This window comes from Neodiprion virginianus, chromosome 3, assembly GCF_021901495.1.
Source record: "Neodiprion virginianus isolate iyNeoVirg1 chromosome 3, iyNeoVirg1.1, whole genome shotgun sequence".
Lineage (NCBI taxonomy): Eukaryota > Metazoa > Arthropoda > Insecta > Hymenoptera > Diprionidae > Neodiprion > Neodiprion virginianus.
Genome location: NC_060879.1, coordinates 26,259,960 through 26,278,702, shown reverse-complemented (window position 1 = coordinate 26,278,702; position 18,743 = coordinate 26,259,960). Strand labels below are relative to the sequence as shown.

Genomic DNA, 18,743 nt, shown 5'->3' with positions numbered 1-18,743 from the left:
CAGTTTCTGGGGAAGAATTTATCCGTGAGATGGAAAGAGAGGGAGAGACAGAGGTCGAGGTGGAGGAGGGTGGTTAACAGCGGAGACTCGGCGAGCGGGAAAAAGGGATAGAGGCGCGGAAGAGCAAGGGAGAGCGAGAGCAAAAGGGGCTAGGAACAGGCAGGCAGACAGGTAACTTCTGGTAAGTTACCTCACACCAGCAGCCAGAAAACGAAGGAGAAGCGTACCACTGAAATATGCCCGAGGATGCGAAATTTATGTGTAGCCACACCTGCTTAGTACGCCTACATACGAAATAGTCTCATAAATTCCCATACATGTGTCTTATACGGCCTCTAATATCTTCTATGCCAAAGCAACGATATCGCTTGCATACAGTTTTTCCCATTCTCTGTCTCTCTCTCTTGCTCTTTCTCCTCGGCTGCTGCGTACCCTTAATATCGGTACCCACGCAGTGCAAGGTTGAAAAGAATTCAATAACATATCTACATTGCTTTCAAAATCGTCAACGATTACTCAACGTAGTTTCGCCTCCCATTGCTTAGCAAGTTATCGCAGAAGAAAGGAGAAATACTGATTGAGGATGATAAAGAGAGAGAGAGAGAGAGAGAGAGAGAGAGAGAGAGAGAGAGAGAGAGAGAGAGAGAGAGAGAGAGAGAGAGAGAGAGAGAGAGAGAGAGAGAGAGAGAGAGAGAGAGAGAGAGAGAATGACAAAAAAACAATCCGGCAATCTGTCCTCGATCTGTCCTTCGGTTTGAAATTTAACGAAATCACGTATCAAAAGGGTGATTTGTTTGAAAAAGGTTGTCCGCGCATGTGTTTAATCACCCCCAACTTTGCCGATCCTCCCGTATAACGTTATGTATAACGTGAGGGTATATAATATATAACCATGTAAAAACTTTTAATACGTACACGTCGAATGTCTCACGAAGGCGCGAGTACCTACGATATTCGCTTATATGACCCGTGATAATTTTGAACAAAAGTTTGTACCGTTCGCAGCTTATAAAGCACACGTTGTATTTTAGTTAGGCATCAGAAACACATTCGTGTCCAGGTAGATTGTGCGTACGTGGTGGTTATTCTAAAATGTGCATCGTAACTGAACGGGAAAAAATTCTTTCGCTACTGGGCTTATTCTTGTATAAATTTATCAATTTTGAAATAGAAACCTGTCAGAAGAATTAATGAAAATACGTTGTAAAATATTTCTGTGAACCTCTAATATTACTATTCTTTCGTAACACCGGTCCTCGAGCGAAAGAATATGGCTATAAAAAAGCAGGCAAACTGACAGGCCAATTAGTTGGTTTTTTATGCGCAGCAATTACACAAGTGCGTGTGATCGTCATACATTATTATATACCCTAGAACAACGGACTCCTATTCAAATAAATATTATATAGATTAATATTGTAATTCACCGGTCGTGTTGAACAGTGAATAAATGTGGTCGGCTGCTACGTTTTACATAGACGACGAAAGATTCAACGAGTATCTAATTCTTCATGAAATAAATATTTCATTCAAAGATTCGAAAAAAATGTTCATAGATAAATGTCTACACTATTTCTGCTGTCAGAGCGGAGCAGAAGTTTCAATACTTTTGCGAAAACGTTGAAATGCTGCGGGCACGATTTTTAAATATTATTTCTGTTTCACAGGTTGCAAAATCAGCGAATTTCGACGAACACTTTTTTCAGAGCTCAGCCAAACTCCAGTGCTCGAAAATCATGTAACGACGATAATACGCGCGAAGAAACCGAAAGCTCTTGGTTGTCAATTTTCCCACCTTGGGTGTACAAGTTTGAAAACCAAGGATTGAAAATGTTGTAACGATCAGGGAGTTTAGCTGGGGGATTGTTCTTCGTTCTATCGTCAGATAGCCTGCCAAAGGCTGTCGGAGAGTAATGGGAAAGGGTCGATGCGGCAAACGGGGATGAGAAAAGGGTGTGATGGTGTGGTCAGCACCAGCAATCAATGCCTGTGCATGCGACAGGCAGCGAACCCGATAGCACGCCGTGTTCCTCGCGACTTCACCCACTACGAACATTTTGTTCGGTCAAGCTTAGTCAAGTTCTGTTTTCGCAGTTTCCCGCTTTCCCGCACACTAACGTCAATCACTCACTTTTGCCATTAAAAAAATCGACAGTAGCTCTGCGTTTGGGGACAAATTATAATTTGTTACGTGATAAGTACCTGCAGATGATCGCACAATTCATTACAATGTGATTGATGTACTCGTCGAACATTAATACGATAATTATGGAAGCTGCAATGCTTTACGTAAAATTCATCCATGACTAGATTGCTTAGGAAAAACTTACTTGAGCTTACTTCAGTCAATTTCTTTTCTTCTTTTCGGATAATTAAGGACACGTTCCGACCTCCTGCGTTTTTTTCGGGATATTCAGATTTCTCACAAAATTTGTGGCCTGGGAAATTCACCGTCGCAATAATCAAATCGCAGGTACGTATTCGCGATGCCGTTTTACGGTGGTGCTTCGCGTTTGGGATGGATCAAAGTTTTTAGTATAAGCCTCGAGTGTCTGGTCCCATAACTCACAATCAGACGAACATAGAACAGAGTTGGGCATTCGAAATCCTGTCAAAATTGTGCAATTAAACGTTCAGTAAAGATTAAATTTTATTCCGTTCATCCGAGCCAGCTATCATGATAGTTAAAAAAATCCTCCCTCTGTTGAGACTATTGGCCATAAAGAAGTTTTAGAACAATGTAAATCAAGTTTGAAAGTTTAAGGTCATATTATACCGAAGAATTCCTCTTGATTACAGCAAAAATCCTGATAGCAGTGAGACTAATCGGAACTTCAGAAACATTATACGAGGGATGTGAAATTGTATGATTTTCTGGAAAATTTTGAAGATATACCGACATGATGGTCCATTCACCAGATTCGGTGAAGTGATCCGAGCCATCGCAGTGCGTTCGCCGCTCGCGTCCTTGTAGGAGGAAAGGGTGGGAAGGGGTAGAAGTGGCGTGTTGCAGACGTGAGGAAATATGAAACAAAAAATAGGATACTATAGAAAGTCGAAATTGCGTTAACGGGGGACGTACAGAGAACGACGTATAGAGGAAAGAGGAACTATAGAGAACAAGAGCGGCTCGTTGTTGGTGAAGCCGCTTTATTGGAGAGTGTTGCTATCGACAGCCCCGCTGTTGGGCGTATACTCGGTTCGCTGCGTTTTCTGTGTTATCGTTGTAGGGGCTCGAGGCGAAACCGTGGACAATGGTGAACCCCGTAGCGGATGGCGAGAGAAAGTAAAAATTAACGAGAATTCAGGCTCGGGCGGAGCCATTGAAAAACTGCCCACTCTCTCTCTCTCTCTCTCTCTCTCTCTCTCTCTCTCTCTCTCTCTCTCTCTCTCTCTCTCTTTCTCTCAGTGTTAACCGAGTTTCGGAGTTGTCGTTTTTTCGTCAGCTTTCCTCCTCGCTTCCCTGCATAGGTGCGTTCTCGTTCCCATTAGCTTCACCTCGTTCCACATTGGTTGCGCGATGTCGCTTTGAAATGTATACCTGTACCTTCAAGTTATACCGAGTTTCGCGTAATTCCACGTACATTTTACAATCCGTGACATTACACGCCAGGCAAAACTCCTCTGAAATCTCTTTCACCTTTCATTACATCAGGTATACACAATTCTGCAGCCTCGCGTGTAAGCGCCTTTTCTGTTCGCGAACGAAAACGAGAAAATCCGGTTATCGTAATTCGACGGTCGTTTAATGTGCCTGACCGTTTTAGTCGGCAAAACTATCCGGGAGTTAGAAGATATTTGGGTGGTAAGCCTGCTAAGCGGGCCTGCAGCACGTCGCCTCGTCCCAGGAGAATTCCGCCCGCCTACATCGACGGAAGCGAGGGCAAACACGTCGGATGAAGTCTAGCCTCCATCTTGAAAGACGCGGTGCGATAGTGCGAGCAAATGTTGATATAGATCGAACATTTAATCGCCTCTGCACCGGCTGTTTACCGACTTGGCATTAGTCGGTGTGAATATACGCGCCGTCCGCATGTTTACCACTGGATAATTATGGGCATCTACGTGTCCATGATACACGGAAGAAGCATTTTCACGCACGCCGGTATCAGTCGATGATAATCTAGATAAATTTCAAATTTTTTAAATTTATCAGTTCTCAAATTACCGCAATACGGCGTCGAATTATTTTCAATCGCCTTTACCGTGCAAGTATCATTCAACAGATCGACATGAGCGATTGAATCAATCCTTTTATGGGTTTAAATCAATTCCAATTTATTCCTCATACGACGCTGAGAAAAGACGGACTACTCTGAATTTAGAGGTGGAAACTGTGTGTTAAACTTGATCGTGACATTCATAAAATAGTACGGCTTTTAAGGCAGAAGCCAAATTGACGGTCCCTATTATTTGAACTCGATTCCAGATTCAATGGATAAGCTTCGATCAATTTAATCTGGCGCACTGAGACATTCACGACCGACCTTTACTCAATACGGGGTTTCGATTTAATACAACTAAGCGGTTACCCTCATCAGGTAGATGTTTTCAGTTCATTGAACTATTATATTTGATAGATTTTACTACGGAAGTTCGTAGGTTTTACGGGACAATTTTTTGTCTCCGTTACTCGGCAAAACGAAGGTTTGCCGATCTTCTGAATAATGCATCACGTGTCGCGTATCGCAGCTCCGAAAGTAATCCGATTCACTAACGCAAATAGCGGCCACCGACCAAGTCGTGAAATACACAGTGAAAAAACCGAAAATTGGCGAGACGTACCTTCGCTTCGAATTCCACTCCGCCCCTGTGAAGTCGGGATAGCGAAGGACACCGAGTAAGTAAGTCAATCATTGCTTGACGGCGAGTGAAACGTAATATCGTGAATCGAATTGAGGAACAAGTAGGTCACTCTCGACTCCCGTGATTCCACTGCATGGAATGCAAAGGGTTGCGAAACGGGGCTTTTCTGTACGTTGAATAGAATGATTGCTCTTTGAAGTCATTGACACGAAGTTTGAAATATTAGCTGCCTCTTCTTTATGGCCTGGGTGCGATTTTTTTTTTTTTGTTGCGTATTTCCACTCACCGTCATATATCAGCCGGGATTTTCATGGGTGCACGGGACGGAACAATAAACGAGTGTGTAACGTGCATAATCGTTAGAGCAAACATCCGAAATGATCAACTCAATTTCACAACAGCATCCTCCGGAAAATTTAGTTAGGTCTCTGCCAACATTACTCGTACCCGGGGTGTGGTGGGATCGGAAACAAGATGGTGGGCGCATCCGGCAGCTCGTGTGTGTTGCGGATGGTATTCTCTATCAATATTGGGAGGTAGCTTTTTTTTTCTACCGAAAATCAAGCGAACCGAGTCTACATCCTGTGTTTACGCATGCCGCGAAATTGGATTTTACTCCAATATTGGCTAGGATTCCTATTCAGCGCTTATTACGTAAGCTGAACATTTTGTTTATTCTAATGAAAAAATATAAAAAATGGAATCACGATAAAGCTGCCAAAATGGACCCACGGCTTGATACTCGACGGCGAAAATACCATTCTCACAAAAATTTACAAATTATATTAAAAACTCGTTACTGTTGATCGTCAAATAATCACTGTCAGTCGATAGATTCAACAGCATAGATCTGCAGATATTCCAATCAAAGGTGAAAAAAAATCACAATTATCAAAGAAAAGTAAGAATTTCCGTTACGTGAATAGTGAGTAGCTGATTTGTAATTATTATCCCCTGATGGCAAATCATGCAATATACATATACTCGCCTCGTTATATCGATCCTGATTTCTAAGTGAGATTAAATCGCATCAAGTCAGAGAGGCGAACCAAACATGGCACAAGCGGTTCAAGGATTTGGTTAATAACTAATTAAACTCGAAGCTTAAGCCGAGAATTTCGACGAGCTCCCAATCGTTAGTGGAAGCTTAGCGAACAGGAGTGATATAGAAAGTCGTTTGAATCGCCGCATGGGCTTATTATTAAAGTATTATTATACATATTTACAATTCCGCCGGCGGTACATGTTATATACATGTATTTCAACGTCGCGACGGCGTATAATAACGGAGCAGGGCCAAGTAAGCTCCGTATCGAAGCCTGAAAATCAATTACCAATCACGCCTTGCGCTAAAGCTCCGCGCTCGCTTGCCTAGCAGAATATAATGGAGCCGAAGTCCTCGTGTCGTGCTTGTGAGAAGCTCGAGCGAGTTCCCCGCGTATTGATTCGCTAAAAACTGAGGGCTCGGTCCGCTGCGAAATTTAAGAAGCTTTAAGACTCAATTTGCCTAATTGGACTCCGGACAAATAATTTGACGCTTCCGCTCGTTCACTACCCAGTACGCGTACCTAAGCCTAAATTCATAACCCATATGCTCGCTGCGAATATTTCAACAGTACTCTTTCATTCATGCTCGAATGGTTCATAATTTTCAGACGGAGGCAGTTGTTTTTCATACTAGTTAAATAAGGATTTATCGATCGGCTTGAAAGAAGCCATCCTATCTTAGTACGTGCCGATATTCCCGTTATTTTTACCAATAATTCACAGATTACTGGGTAAATTTGGCTCAAAATCAATTCGAAGTTGAGTCAGGATAATCCGACGGACCAAATTGAAGTACTAATCTATCTGTTTTTGGGTGCGTGTAATATGGAATGAAACAATATTCATTTCTGCAAATGATTCAGGAATAGCTTGATCAATTACAATCAAGATCAACTTCGTTGTATGTTTGAGGTAATCGCATCGATTCGGACGGAAATAATGGAAATCCGTACTACGACGACAATCAGTGTCAGGTACACGTATAGTGGTATTTGAAGAAAATTTTTCGTTCGAAAATTTTTGCTCTTTTGAAATTCCAATTGCGTGATTAGAAGTTGCGACCAATGAATATTCCACCTTTAATGGCATTACGAAATCAGAATAATTATTCCTTACAATAGATGGAACTATCTATTCAGAAGATCCATATTTTAGGCAAAAAAAAAACATCTCTACAAGATTCAACAGAATCCGTGATACGGAGGTCCGATACTTTTCTTGTTGAACTTTTACGGTTTTGGTTGCAAATTGTTCGTTCAAATCATCATATTTCTTTAATAAAAACTCATGCTTTCACTCAAATTGATTATACTTCAGAGGTCCCATCAAAACCCTGATGAAGGTAAACTATTGACTGTGTATTTTTAAATAAGCTTCAATTAGTCGAAATCATTCGCTTAGAATGTGAACGAGAAATTTTGTTTCTCATCGTACAAGCACAAGAAATAATGTTTAGCCGGAAGAATTGTATCCCCTCTAAGTTTTCGGAATGCCTGCTAACCTGTCAGTGAGCGCGTGCTATTACTGAATCAGAGGTCAGAGAAAATCTGAATGAGCCCGCAGGATCGCGTGGAGATCGATACTTTTTTGTTCATCCTCCCCTTTCCTCGAAGGTAGGATCACATTTCTAAACGACGTCAACGCGCTCCGCATATCCGGTGACTTCGATACCGTCTGTAAATTACCTGTAATACAATTAGAGACCGGGCTGCTTACGTAAGCATGAATATTGCAAGTCTCCGGCGGGATACCCGGCCCTCCTCGAAAGATCACCTCTTATTAATCATTAACCCTCTCTCTTACGCGACATCATTCTCGTGGCGGCGGGGCACGGAGGTGACGAATGATAATGACCGGAAGGGACACCCGGGTAACCGCAGTCATTTGTTCGCTTGTCCTCTCGTAGAACATAGACCCACTACACTAATTAGCGCCGCCAGGTGGCAGGACCGCGACTCGCCCACACATTATACGGATCCGACCCTAAAACAATTCTCACGACGATCCGAGACCCTGTGACGGAGATAAGTGAAATTGTATACTCAAAAAGGGGGATCCGTGGTTCCAATCGCCGTCAGCGTCTACCGCCATTGCTGAAACTATATCTACCGTGCAATCGTCGTTTCTGCCGGGAAATCAGAGAGACAGCGATCTAAATTTACAATTTGGTTCAACACAATAATTCAGCGGAAGGTGTTCGATTTCAAATGATGAATTTTCTCTGTCGCAAAATAATCGTCGACGAATATAATTCAGCTTTTGACCAGAAAAAATTGGCTCCAATTATACTAACTGTTAGAGGCGGTGTCCAAACGACACATTGTTATGACTTACCCGCGCATTTTCTTAAAGTCTATAATTATTATATGACGCACGATATTGAATGAGATAAAAGCCACGATGTAATTCGCTTGAAAGTTTTTCATTTTGCAGAGATGTTATTGAAACATTATTTGCAGTGTAGCGTGATGCGTGTTTCTGCGGCAAGTAACGGCTTTCAAATTTATGTCTAAACGCAGGATATCTTCGAAACGTATCCCTGATTCTGTTCTGTCCGCGTGCACACATATGGGTGTTGGAATAACGGAAATGTATCATCAACTATTTCATTCGATAGCTAAATTATGTATTCTCTATCTGTAATAAATACGATTCGAGATTATTGTGAGAAAATTTGAATAATCCTGACACGTGGTGTTGTACGCAAGGTATCCATTTTTATGGGAATTATGCGGTCAATATGTCCTATTCACAACTTGTGCTTGTAACCAATGATCGCAATACACTTTTTGAGGAAATGAGAGCAGCATATATGTATAGCCACGTGTTCACGAGATGTGTACAGGTACGTCAATTTGTCGGAATATAGATTGGATAAGATCTGAAACGCCGCGAAACCACCGTGCAAAGAGTGCGGCGCTGCGACCGTATGTACCTACCATGTACTCGTGGCGGAATAATCTCAAAGCAAAAGCGTTATTCGATGGAACCTCTCGGGAGAGTGAAGAGCGAGGGCTTCGGAGGCTGCTGGCGTGGATCCGTCAGCTACAAAATAAACTCATTCCGCACAGCGAACTACACAGGCGCGAGCAATACTAATACAAAAATACATGTACATGGATACACGTGAACGCAAGAGAGACCCCAGGGATTCCCGTTACTCCTACTCCGTAAAGATTCTGAATAATTATGTTGATCGCGAAGGCAACGAATCGGCAACCGTTTGAACAGATTGATTACGCTTTCAGTGCTGATCGAATCAAGGCACGAATTCCCGAGGACATTGAAATGTTGGCAGGACAGGGAAGATGTTGGAGACGGTTGGGAACCTCTTGTCTCAAAGTACGAATATATCTTGTCGACACTCAAAGTCTTGTGGATTTACGTGTCGCACTCCTTCTGCACTTCGTTGATCCATTTAGCGAGTGCTTATTCAGAGAAACGTTGGAAATAATTTCTGGTTCAGATTTCATTTATTATCTCCGAAGTGGGACCGAATTTGCGACTGGCTGCCTTTCAAGTATTTGAAACTTGGGTACTCTTATAAGAGCGTGCTGATTCGCTTGTCAAATTGCTGATTATTAGTCGTTAGAATATCTGAGTAAACGGGGATCACTTTGAAGTTGCAACAAGAAACGCGAGCTGTAGCTTTAGCGTAATTTTATAAAATGCATTGTCACATATACGGAAATTTTTTCCTCAAATTGAATCCAATGTATATTTTAAACTATATACTCGATAGGTTGAACCGTAAGGATAAGTTTCGCGGTATAGAAAAAATTTCAAACTGACATACGTCGCGTGTAGAAAAGAAACGTCGTCCCGCGTCAATAACGGGTAGGAACCAATATTCCGGGAGAATGTGACAAAATGTTTTCACCAATTCGGCGACATCTCGATTCAATTCAGTCCTGAGGGTAAGATTCGAGCTTCAACTGACAACTACTTGCGGGTGGCCGACCCTTTTGCGTTCAAGCATTGTGAACATAGGTATAGGAATTGCGGGTGTTCGCGAAAATGAGTTGACAGTATATCGGTGTCATTTTCCGTCGCGCCCCCACGAACTCGCTTCACTGCCGATGACAGTGCATCGAAGTAAATTCAGGCTGAGGAGTAGGAGTCAACGTCGATTCCGCCCGGCGCAGCGGGTTGCGACGATCCGCGACGCGGGCCGCGGTGCCAAGTGACGGTAGTGAAATTTGACCCCCGGGGAAATCATCTTAGAGAGGCGTCCGTGGCTGTCTGATCAGGTTGAGAGGAGAAGAGGAAGAATAAAAAAAAGTGACCATTCGCGGCAGGACGTTGGTAATATCGGGCACGACTCGAGTCTGCAAACGGCATTCATATGCCGGAGGCGACCGTAGCAGCGTGCCTGCTTGGTAACACTGTGGTATGCAGTTGATTATGGAAGCTATATGAAGGGGCTCGACGTGCCCTAGCATCTTGAGTACCCTATGAGCAGAGAGAGAGAGAGAGAGAGAGAGAGAGAGAGAGAGAGAGAGAGAGAGAATGACAGACAGAGAGGTACCTTCGGTCCTCCACTCTCCTCTCCACTCCTCTCTGCTAGCAGCTAAGTCAAGCCAAGGAGATAGGTGAGCCTCCTACGCTCACGGTGAGGTATACACACTGATTCTCAATCCGCGAGACTCTTCTTCAAATATCAAGGTGAAATGGTCGCGTCTGGAGGTCAGTCATTGTCCAGCTCAAGACTCATCTTCAAACACTTCTCATTACCGGAGCATTTCGGCCAAGGAGTTGGGCCTGCTTCCAAGCCTCAGCAAAAACTGTAACGCTGATCCTAATTCTGATTCACAATCAGTGAAACTTCGAGTATTAGTAGAGCGCAATAAGCGATTGAAAAGTAAGATTTTTCTTATCAAGTACGAGTTTCAGCCATCTATTGAAGAGGCAACCTCAAACCCGTAATCTAACTAATTACGTTAATTGGTATAATATTCTTTCAGGTGGGCTCTCAGAATCGGTGGAGTGTTGCCAATGGCATTGTATGGGCGGCGGGCGCCGTCGAGACCGCCGGAGGCAGATTAATAATACAGACATGTCTCTGATATGTTTACGTGCTAAGGATGTGGTTGAGTAGTCGAAGGTTTCGAACGAAAGATGAAGGATGGTTCGAAGCCGGCAAGGTGGAGCTTACCACCCACCCTCCGACCCTGCAGTACACAGACTTCGGCAACGTCCTAAGTTGCTGTGGAGGTATTACCGTTATTACTACCCCCCCTCGATTCACCTGACGTTTCTCATCCTCTATTTATCAGTCCTTCTCCGTGCCGCTCTGTCTTACGTTAGCAACATATACGTCCGTACGCCCGTGTATGTGTGTATGTCTATGCCTATGTGCCCGAATGTCTCGCAGATATAAACTAAGGCTTAATTATTCTGATGCGTTTGATTTACGGTCTTGTCAAACTGATGGAAATTTACCAGTCCTAAATTATTGCGGTATCGAAATACTCGGGAATGAATGTGTACAGCGTTTTTTTGAATAATTTAATACCTCCTCTTACCTCGGAATCAAAACTTGAAAGCACCTCAGGGTGGATTCTTGGTATATGGTCTGAATAATATTACATACCTCGTGTGGGAAACCTACACTTGAAGAATTTCTGTAAATCACCGCCCACAAGGTATTACCAAGACACAAAGTGCCCCTATCACATGAAAACTGATACGAGCTTTACACTTCATACATTTCCTGGCCGACAGAATTAATTTCATACTTTTTGTAACAATATTGAAGAATCATCTGGACATAGATTTTGAAATTATACCATTGACGTGGTCTGAATTAGTCAGCTACGAAGACTGACAGAAACACGCTGAATAAAAAAAGTTTGGCGAAGCTCACCGAATGAAAAAGAATGAGTAATTCAATTTATGTATTTTGAGCCAAACTCTACGTCAATTTTTAAAACACTTCGCGTCGTTAAAAAAATATCAGATCCACCCTACAGATTCAAAGTTTTTCCCGCAGCGTAAGTTTGACCGTCTGTTTGAATCGGGGTCTTTATTGTAGCAGTCAAAAGTCAGATCCAGGCTTGTGCAAGTGTGCAGCGGAAGAGCAGCAGCTCTGTATTCCTCACCCTCGTCTTTGCGAGACGGAATTGGTTTTAAATTTGAACATTTCATTGAGAGTTTAATAAAAGATATTACGCCCTAAGGGTTCCTCTGTCGAAGATCTATAAAGAGTAACGACCCTTCCTTATTCGAAGAGTCAACTAAGAATTTCACGCTAAGCAAATGGTCCTACAACATGTCGGACGTATAATATTTAACGGCACCCTCAATAACAATCCTTACAGAAGTAATATATTGAGAAGCATCCTGCGCACCGATGTCGAAATAGGACCATCAAATTTTCAAAAGTTTAATTGCCGGGTTTGATACTGTCGTTGCGTAACTAAGCACGAGAAAGTGATTGAAGCCTTTATTCCCGGGGCGTAAGACTTAAGACCGCCGTCTACACTGGCAATGAGCGAGGGTCTTAAAATAATTGCAATTCAATTCAATGTGAAGTACCGAATTTAACGACAGTAAGGTATACGCTGTGTTGTTGTGTTTTTTTTTTTCAATTTTTTTTTCGCTCAAATACGGATTAACAACCGTATAAAAACACACGCGTCAACGGAAACTGATTTTATATTCGACGGGCCGGAAGACCGTGAGGGCGAAATAGTGGAAAAGTCAACTTCGAAACATTCTTGTGAACCCAGCCGAAATCCAGCCATCCACGACAGGCTTACGAATTCGTGAGCCTATTTTAACGAGCTGCCTGAGGATCGAAGCCCTCCGGGCGCCCCTACAAATTGGCCATTTTATTGAGGGATGTTTCAGTCATACTTAAATGAGAGGGCCGGTTTTATTCATCCGAAACGGTAGTGGAGGGGTTATATAGCAGGCGAGAGCAACCGTAGCGAGAGATTTCAACGCTGAATCCGAATCGGAATTGGGATTCGCGTCGATTCGTTCGTCAATTAGGGTGAAAGCACGAGCGAATTCCGTTAAGCCGAAGGTACATTCAAACTGTTTCCGCGGCTCGACTCGAACGCTAATAAAAATAAGAACAACAATGACTCCCCTCGCTGTACAGCGGATCCCGTCTCGTTTTCTTAGTCCAGTGAACAGGCTAAAAACCACCAAATACGAACCATGCGACTGATCATGACAAAATAAAGCGCTTTTGAGTAGTCTGATTTTAGGCAGATCGGGGCAGTAAGTCACATATGATTCCGAGTGCGCAAATCGATGGATCCAGTTGACTACTCACACAAAAGAAAAAGATAAAGAAACTGTAGAAATATTCGTTGTTCTATTTAAACGGTGAACTACGTTGACGAGCTCTGTTCACTGTTAATTTCCTGTCTCGTTCAATCCCTCGGAAGAGAGTCGAATAAAAGAACCTGGGTTAGACCTTATCGCGTCTTTCTCAAAGTTCTGTCGGGGAATCGCGCACGAGATGACCAGAGCACCGAAATAAATTTGAAAATCTTAAGTGTCTTTCACCCTTATATTTCACCGTCATTCGGGCGGGAATGTACAGTGAGACACACTGATGAGAGGAATAATATCGAGAGAAATGGAATTGAACGCAAAGCCTGAAAAAGCTTGGTGCACGAATCAGTCGCGTTGAAAATCACTATCAGCAAATATCCGATAGGTGAAAAGTCTGGCTAGTGCGGATCGTCAAAGTTTCCAGTTTAAAAATGTGGTTTAGATGAAAGATAGGCAGTAGCTGAATCCACATCTTCTGATTCCAAACTCTTGGAAAAGTCGCGTCCCTCTCTTACGGAAGAGAGAACCACGAGTGAGTGCCGGTAGAATAGAGAGGAAGAGGCAAAAGTTCCTCCATTAGCGATAACAATGAAAGATGGACACCAGGGTCCGTCCGATCATCTTGACAAACACGAACAATGCCTCCTACTCGTCTCACAGCCAGCTAGACGTCATCTTATACCCGGCTAGTCAAACAACGTGATCCAGGGGCAGGCTAATCGTAATCAGTGATCCCAGATGAATGATTTACTCGATTGAGAATAACAGAAATTTATTCGGAAAATTATCCGTCTTTCGATCCTACTCGAAGAAGGCTCAATATTCAAGTTCCGCTTGCATCGCGTGTGAAATGAACGGCTTTTCTTACCGCTATTCGAAAATTGTGGGAGAATGTAATGCGGACAATTTTCACTGCCGGATCAGCTTGTTGTAACTTGATACGTTTTAAGATCATAAACTAAACGATGGCTCAACGCGGTGGATTTTCGAGCTTACGCCGTACCGGGTAATCGAACGCGAAGCATTAAGCACAGATTGCCGGGCCGGTTGATGCAGGGTAATTTGATACGAGTTACAAGGAGTAACCACCGTAATCCACTCAGCGTGTTAAAACTACGAGTTTTATTACGTTCGCATTTAGTTGGAAATAAATTAAAACAATTTCGAATACCTCTCCACAGCCTTTACAGCCCGTAACAAAGTTGTAATTTCACTTCCTCGCCTAGGCAGAGGGTCGCAAAATCTGCTCGTTTGCTCGAATCATCATTTTCCGTACGAACCGTTTCTCTGCTTCCACGATGAAGGAAGGAAAAATATGACAATGAACGTCGAGGAAAACAACTTGGCTAAGCTGCTGTCGAATCGGTGGTTTAAGGGTTTAAAACGTATTACTCAACTTTATATTTTCATCGGTTCCTCATATCATGAATATGAGCTCGAGCCGGTTCTTGGTTCAACATATTCAACAGAATTTCAGAAGAACGAGCGAGTAGATTTATTGTTAATCAGTTTCAGGGAAATTGATATGAGTTCAATTTAACGTGTCGGAGAAATATAGATCCGAATAAACCGCTAATAAACTTGGCAATATCATTTTTTTTGAAAGTCACAAATGTCAGGCGTGCAGGATGGTACAAACTCATTTCTGAAGTTTAGTTTCGGATGCTCGTCAACAGAATTTAAAGGGAATTACTTAAGAACTGCCGAAATATTCCTCAACTTTTTTTAAATATTATTTTCATAAAATAATTGTGAAAAAGCGCAAATTTTGGAGTTGTGATTTCAGAATGCATCGGCAAGACTGTGACCGTAGCTTCGTATCCGCAAAGAAGATTCCAATCATCGTAATCCGACGGAAACTCAATACGCTACAGGCAACAGAGTTTCTTCGCGAAAAAATGACTGCCTGTTTAATTTTATACGGATAGCTGTCATTCATTGCTAATGATCTAAATGACGTCAAAACATCATTGACTTTATTTTCCAGCCTAAAAAGCAAGCTTGTCGTTTACCATGAGCAAATACAACTTGATGCAATTACCATTTTTCCAATGTCTGAATCGGGTAATCGAGGCTATTTCTCCTGTGTAACTCCTAACCTTTTGATAATTCACACTCCGAGGATAACTGACGTATTACTTGGAATAAAGTAAAGACGAGATAAAATTACTTTTAAGTCGTACAAGGGTGTGACAACGGTGGTTGTAGAAAATAAAACAGAGCGAAAGAGATGGAAGGGAGATGGGTCGAGCAAAAGGTACAGCGCAGGACTTTATACATGATTTCCCTCGAGTCCCGAACTAAAGCATTTCTGGCAATGCACTCTCAGAAGCACGCGCTGGCCGACGGCCGACTGGTCACGCTGGTATCTCACTCGCTAGGAGAGTTGCCCAATCATGCATGCATTACGAAATTCGACAGCAAAGTAGAACAAGAAGAACAGAGAGGAAGCCCCGAGCTCGACAGCAACGTCGGCGAACCGAAGGATCGGGTACGAGGGACGAGGACGTCAAGGGCCAAGTTCCACTTCGCCTGTCCTGTAGTCGAAGGGACTCGCATAGGTAATAAGGTATCTTGGATCCAAAGATCACAAGTTTGAGGAACGCAAGTTCGGCTGACTTGCGGTGAAAGAGAAGCCCTCGACCATGAAATTAAGGGAAAAATGCCAAATTATAGACAGTGTCCTGATATGCCATGTTAGTCCCGCAGGATCCACAGATTGATCAGACGGTTCACCAGCGAATAACATGTGGAAAAAGTTCAATCAAACGGAAGGTGAGTTTCCGCCGAAAATATGTTGGAAGTTCATATATTGATTGATTCGGCGGAATGGATACCTTCGACTGCAAAGGACATTTGAAGACTGGAAATTCTTCAACCTTGTAGTAACGTAGCGTGACGTTGGCGGTGGACGACACGTGTCAAACATTCCGATACATTTACTTTGAACCATGTTTCAGGAGCTGTGAATTCCACGATTACGTCACATCGTTCTCTCACTCTGTCCTACAGCTCCGTCTCGCTCTTTACTCTCTCGCGTAACTTTCTCGGTAGCAGAATTTCAGCGGTGTCAATCAAGAACTTCATAAAAAAAAAAAAAAAATACTCGTTCCGATCCGAGAACGAAAAGTTATATTACATCGCGGCTAGCTCTCTCTCCTCGTCAAATTAAGCACCGCGAGGCGGTCCCTGGTTTATACACCTTCTTGGAAAAGAGTAATTTCGTCCAACGCTATGAGATTCTACTCTGCGCATTTTCATAGACGTATGGGGGTGGTATTTTTTTGTTCTGACTTTGTCCGAACGTTGCAGCTGGTCGTTTGCACCTTGACGGAAGGGGCCGCGAGAGACTGAAGGTAATGACTACCCAGCTGCTAGCCACAAAGCACTTGCGTGTTTCAAAACTATTCTACAACTAGCTCTTGAGCTCATATTCCATTTAACCGTCGAGTTTAACTTACCTGTATTTTTTAATCATACGCTCGATGCCTATAAACCGTAAAATGAAACCAACTGTTAGTTACGCTCATAAGCGTATCTCGAGAAATGGATCGTTTTCAAGAGACAATAACATGTCATGTGGTATTTTCGCATTCGAGTGACTCGAAAAGGTCGGAAAAACAGTTAATAAAAACGATTTACCAAGGCAAGAGGTAGGTAGACGACTTAATAAATCGACTTGGGCCTGCACCAAAACCTCAATTAAAATATAAAATTTCAGCTATTTTTCTCAAGTATATCAGTTTCGATACTGCTCCAAAACTTGCTTAATAATTGATTTGATTCTGTACAAGATAATACTTTAGTATACAAGAAAATAGTTTTGCAACATTTGGTCCGATTTGGGACAAATTTTTGGGCTAGTCATTTTTATTGTCGAAAAGTGAGAACTTACTCATCAAGGCAGTCGATGAAGCTGGTCCAGACATCAAGTGAGGTATTAAAAATGATATGGAAACGCAGGAGATGTATGACTCATTGCAGAGTGTTTCATCGACGTTTGAAACATAAGAATCTACGGTAGGTATATGAAGTGTTACACGGTTAAATTGACATTGGAAATTACGATATTATTTGGAAAAATAAAGAGCATCGGTAACTATGTGAAGTGTATCAGCAGCAGACAGCTGCGGTGAACAGTTGCCTTTCCGCACTCGTTAATAAATCGATGAACAAAATCCGCTTGTTGGCGGAAGCAAAGTCAGACACGTTTTGCGTGCTTATGACGCGAAGCTGTTGTATTTGGAGCTTTGGCCTGGGATTTTACGAACCAAATGATAGCGCATTCGATGGAACACGGGCGGCCGGCTAAGAAGATTATCGATGCTTCGACGCGTTGCTGCGAGCTTAACAGAATCCACGAATAATTCGATAAAATGCCTATACGCCCGTTTTAATTGGACCGAAATCGAGCACGCCCTGTTATTCGAAATTCAAAGTCTGCCAGCCGTTATCGCAGATCGTAGAAGTGCCACGAGGTGTTAAATTAGCGTCTAAAAACCTTATCAGCGCGTGCAATCGCACGAAAGTTCCTCTACACGGTTTAACGATCAAGACTTCGAATTTTTCATCTCCGAGTAGCTGGCTTTCCGATAATATTTCCCGGACGAAATTCCGCAAGCTCGTTTAGCTCCGGTTCGCTCCACCAAACACACTTGAGTGAATCGATTCGGGAACACAAAGCGAATGTGCACGCATTTGTGCCTGCATCAAGGATTACAGGAAATCGCGTTCGAGCACAGTGACAAGGTACGAGTCTCCGGGGGCTGATTTCCAAGTCAACGCGATACTCAACAGCCTCGTGCATTTAACGATTGCTACTGTTCCACGGGCTGCGGACCGCTTTGGGCACACCCAAATTTCTCTTCGTTTATGCTCGCTGCACAGGTGAACATGCGGATGCTCCGAATCTCGGACCAAATTTGGAACAAGATAAGCTAACTGTGCGTCTTTACGAGAGATGATGTGAATCGAGAGTCGGGTAAAAATCTAGATCTTGTCACAGTTGGCGGCCTGTTAATAAATGCATGTAAACGAATTAGTATAATAATTTATCATATGCTGCAACGGCTACTCGAAGCTGTTGTTCGGATAGGCAATCGATCCAAATCTTGCTGTGCTTTGGTTCTTAAACTACTCGGTTCATACGATTAAGATCGAACTTCATTTAAAATTAGGATATGTTCGTTTGATCTGTTGATTATGTCCGCTAATTTTTTTCTCTCTCGAATTTATAGTACGATCTACACAGATACATCCTCGATTTATCAACTTCGGTAGAAGTGATCTATATGACCTTATAAGTTCTGGTCAAATGGAGATCATAGCCACATACCCAATTTCTGAAGGTGATACATAAGGTACTCGTCAGTGCTGCAACTTACCTGGAAAAAGAAAACGAGCACAATAATTAGAACAGTGTAGATTCAATTCAATGAATCGATTATGAAATTCGTTCAATCTTGTCACATGCGATGAAAAGCAGATGGTTACATATACAGGATATTCGTGTGATTATGAAAATACAAGCTTTTCACAATAAAGAAGAAATTTCTCCTTGAATAAAAATTATAATGTGCGTATGGATTTAATGATAATTT

The 18,743-nt window shown here is 42.6% G+C and overlaps 1 protein-coding gene across 9 annotated transcripts in view; it reads right to left on the bottom strand.

Annotated features, from left to right (window-relative positions):
- LOC124301459 (CUGBP Elav-like family member 4) overlaps positions 1–18,743 on the bottom strand; it is a 540,326-nt gene that overhangs the window by 250,981 nt on the left and 270,602 nt on the right. Inside the window, exon 1 of one of the 9 annotated variants that reach the window (XM_046756546.1) lies at positions 18,479–18,500. The exons of the other annotated variants lie outside the window; for them this stretch is intronic. The gene's annotated coding sequence lies outside the window, so the exon portion shown is untranslated. Of the gene's footprint in view, positions 1–18,478; positions 18,501–18,743 lie in introns of those variants that run through there. 9 annotated transcript variants of the gene reach the window in all.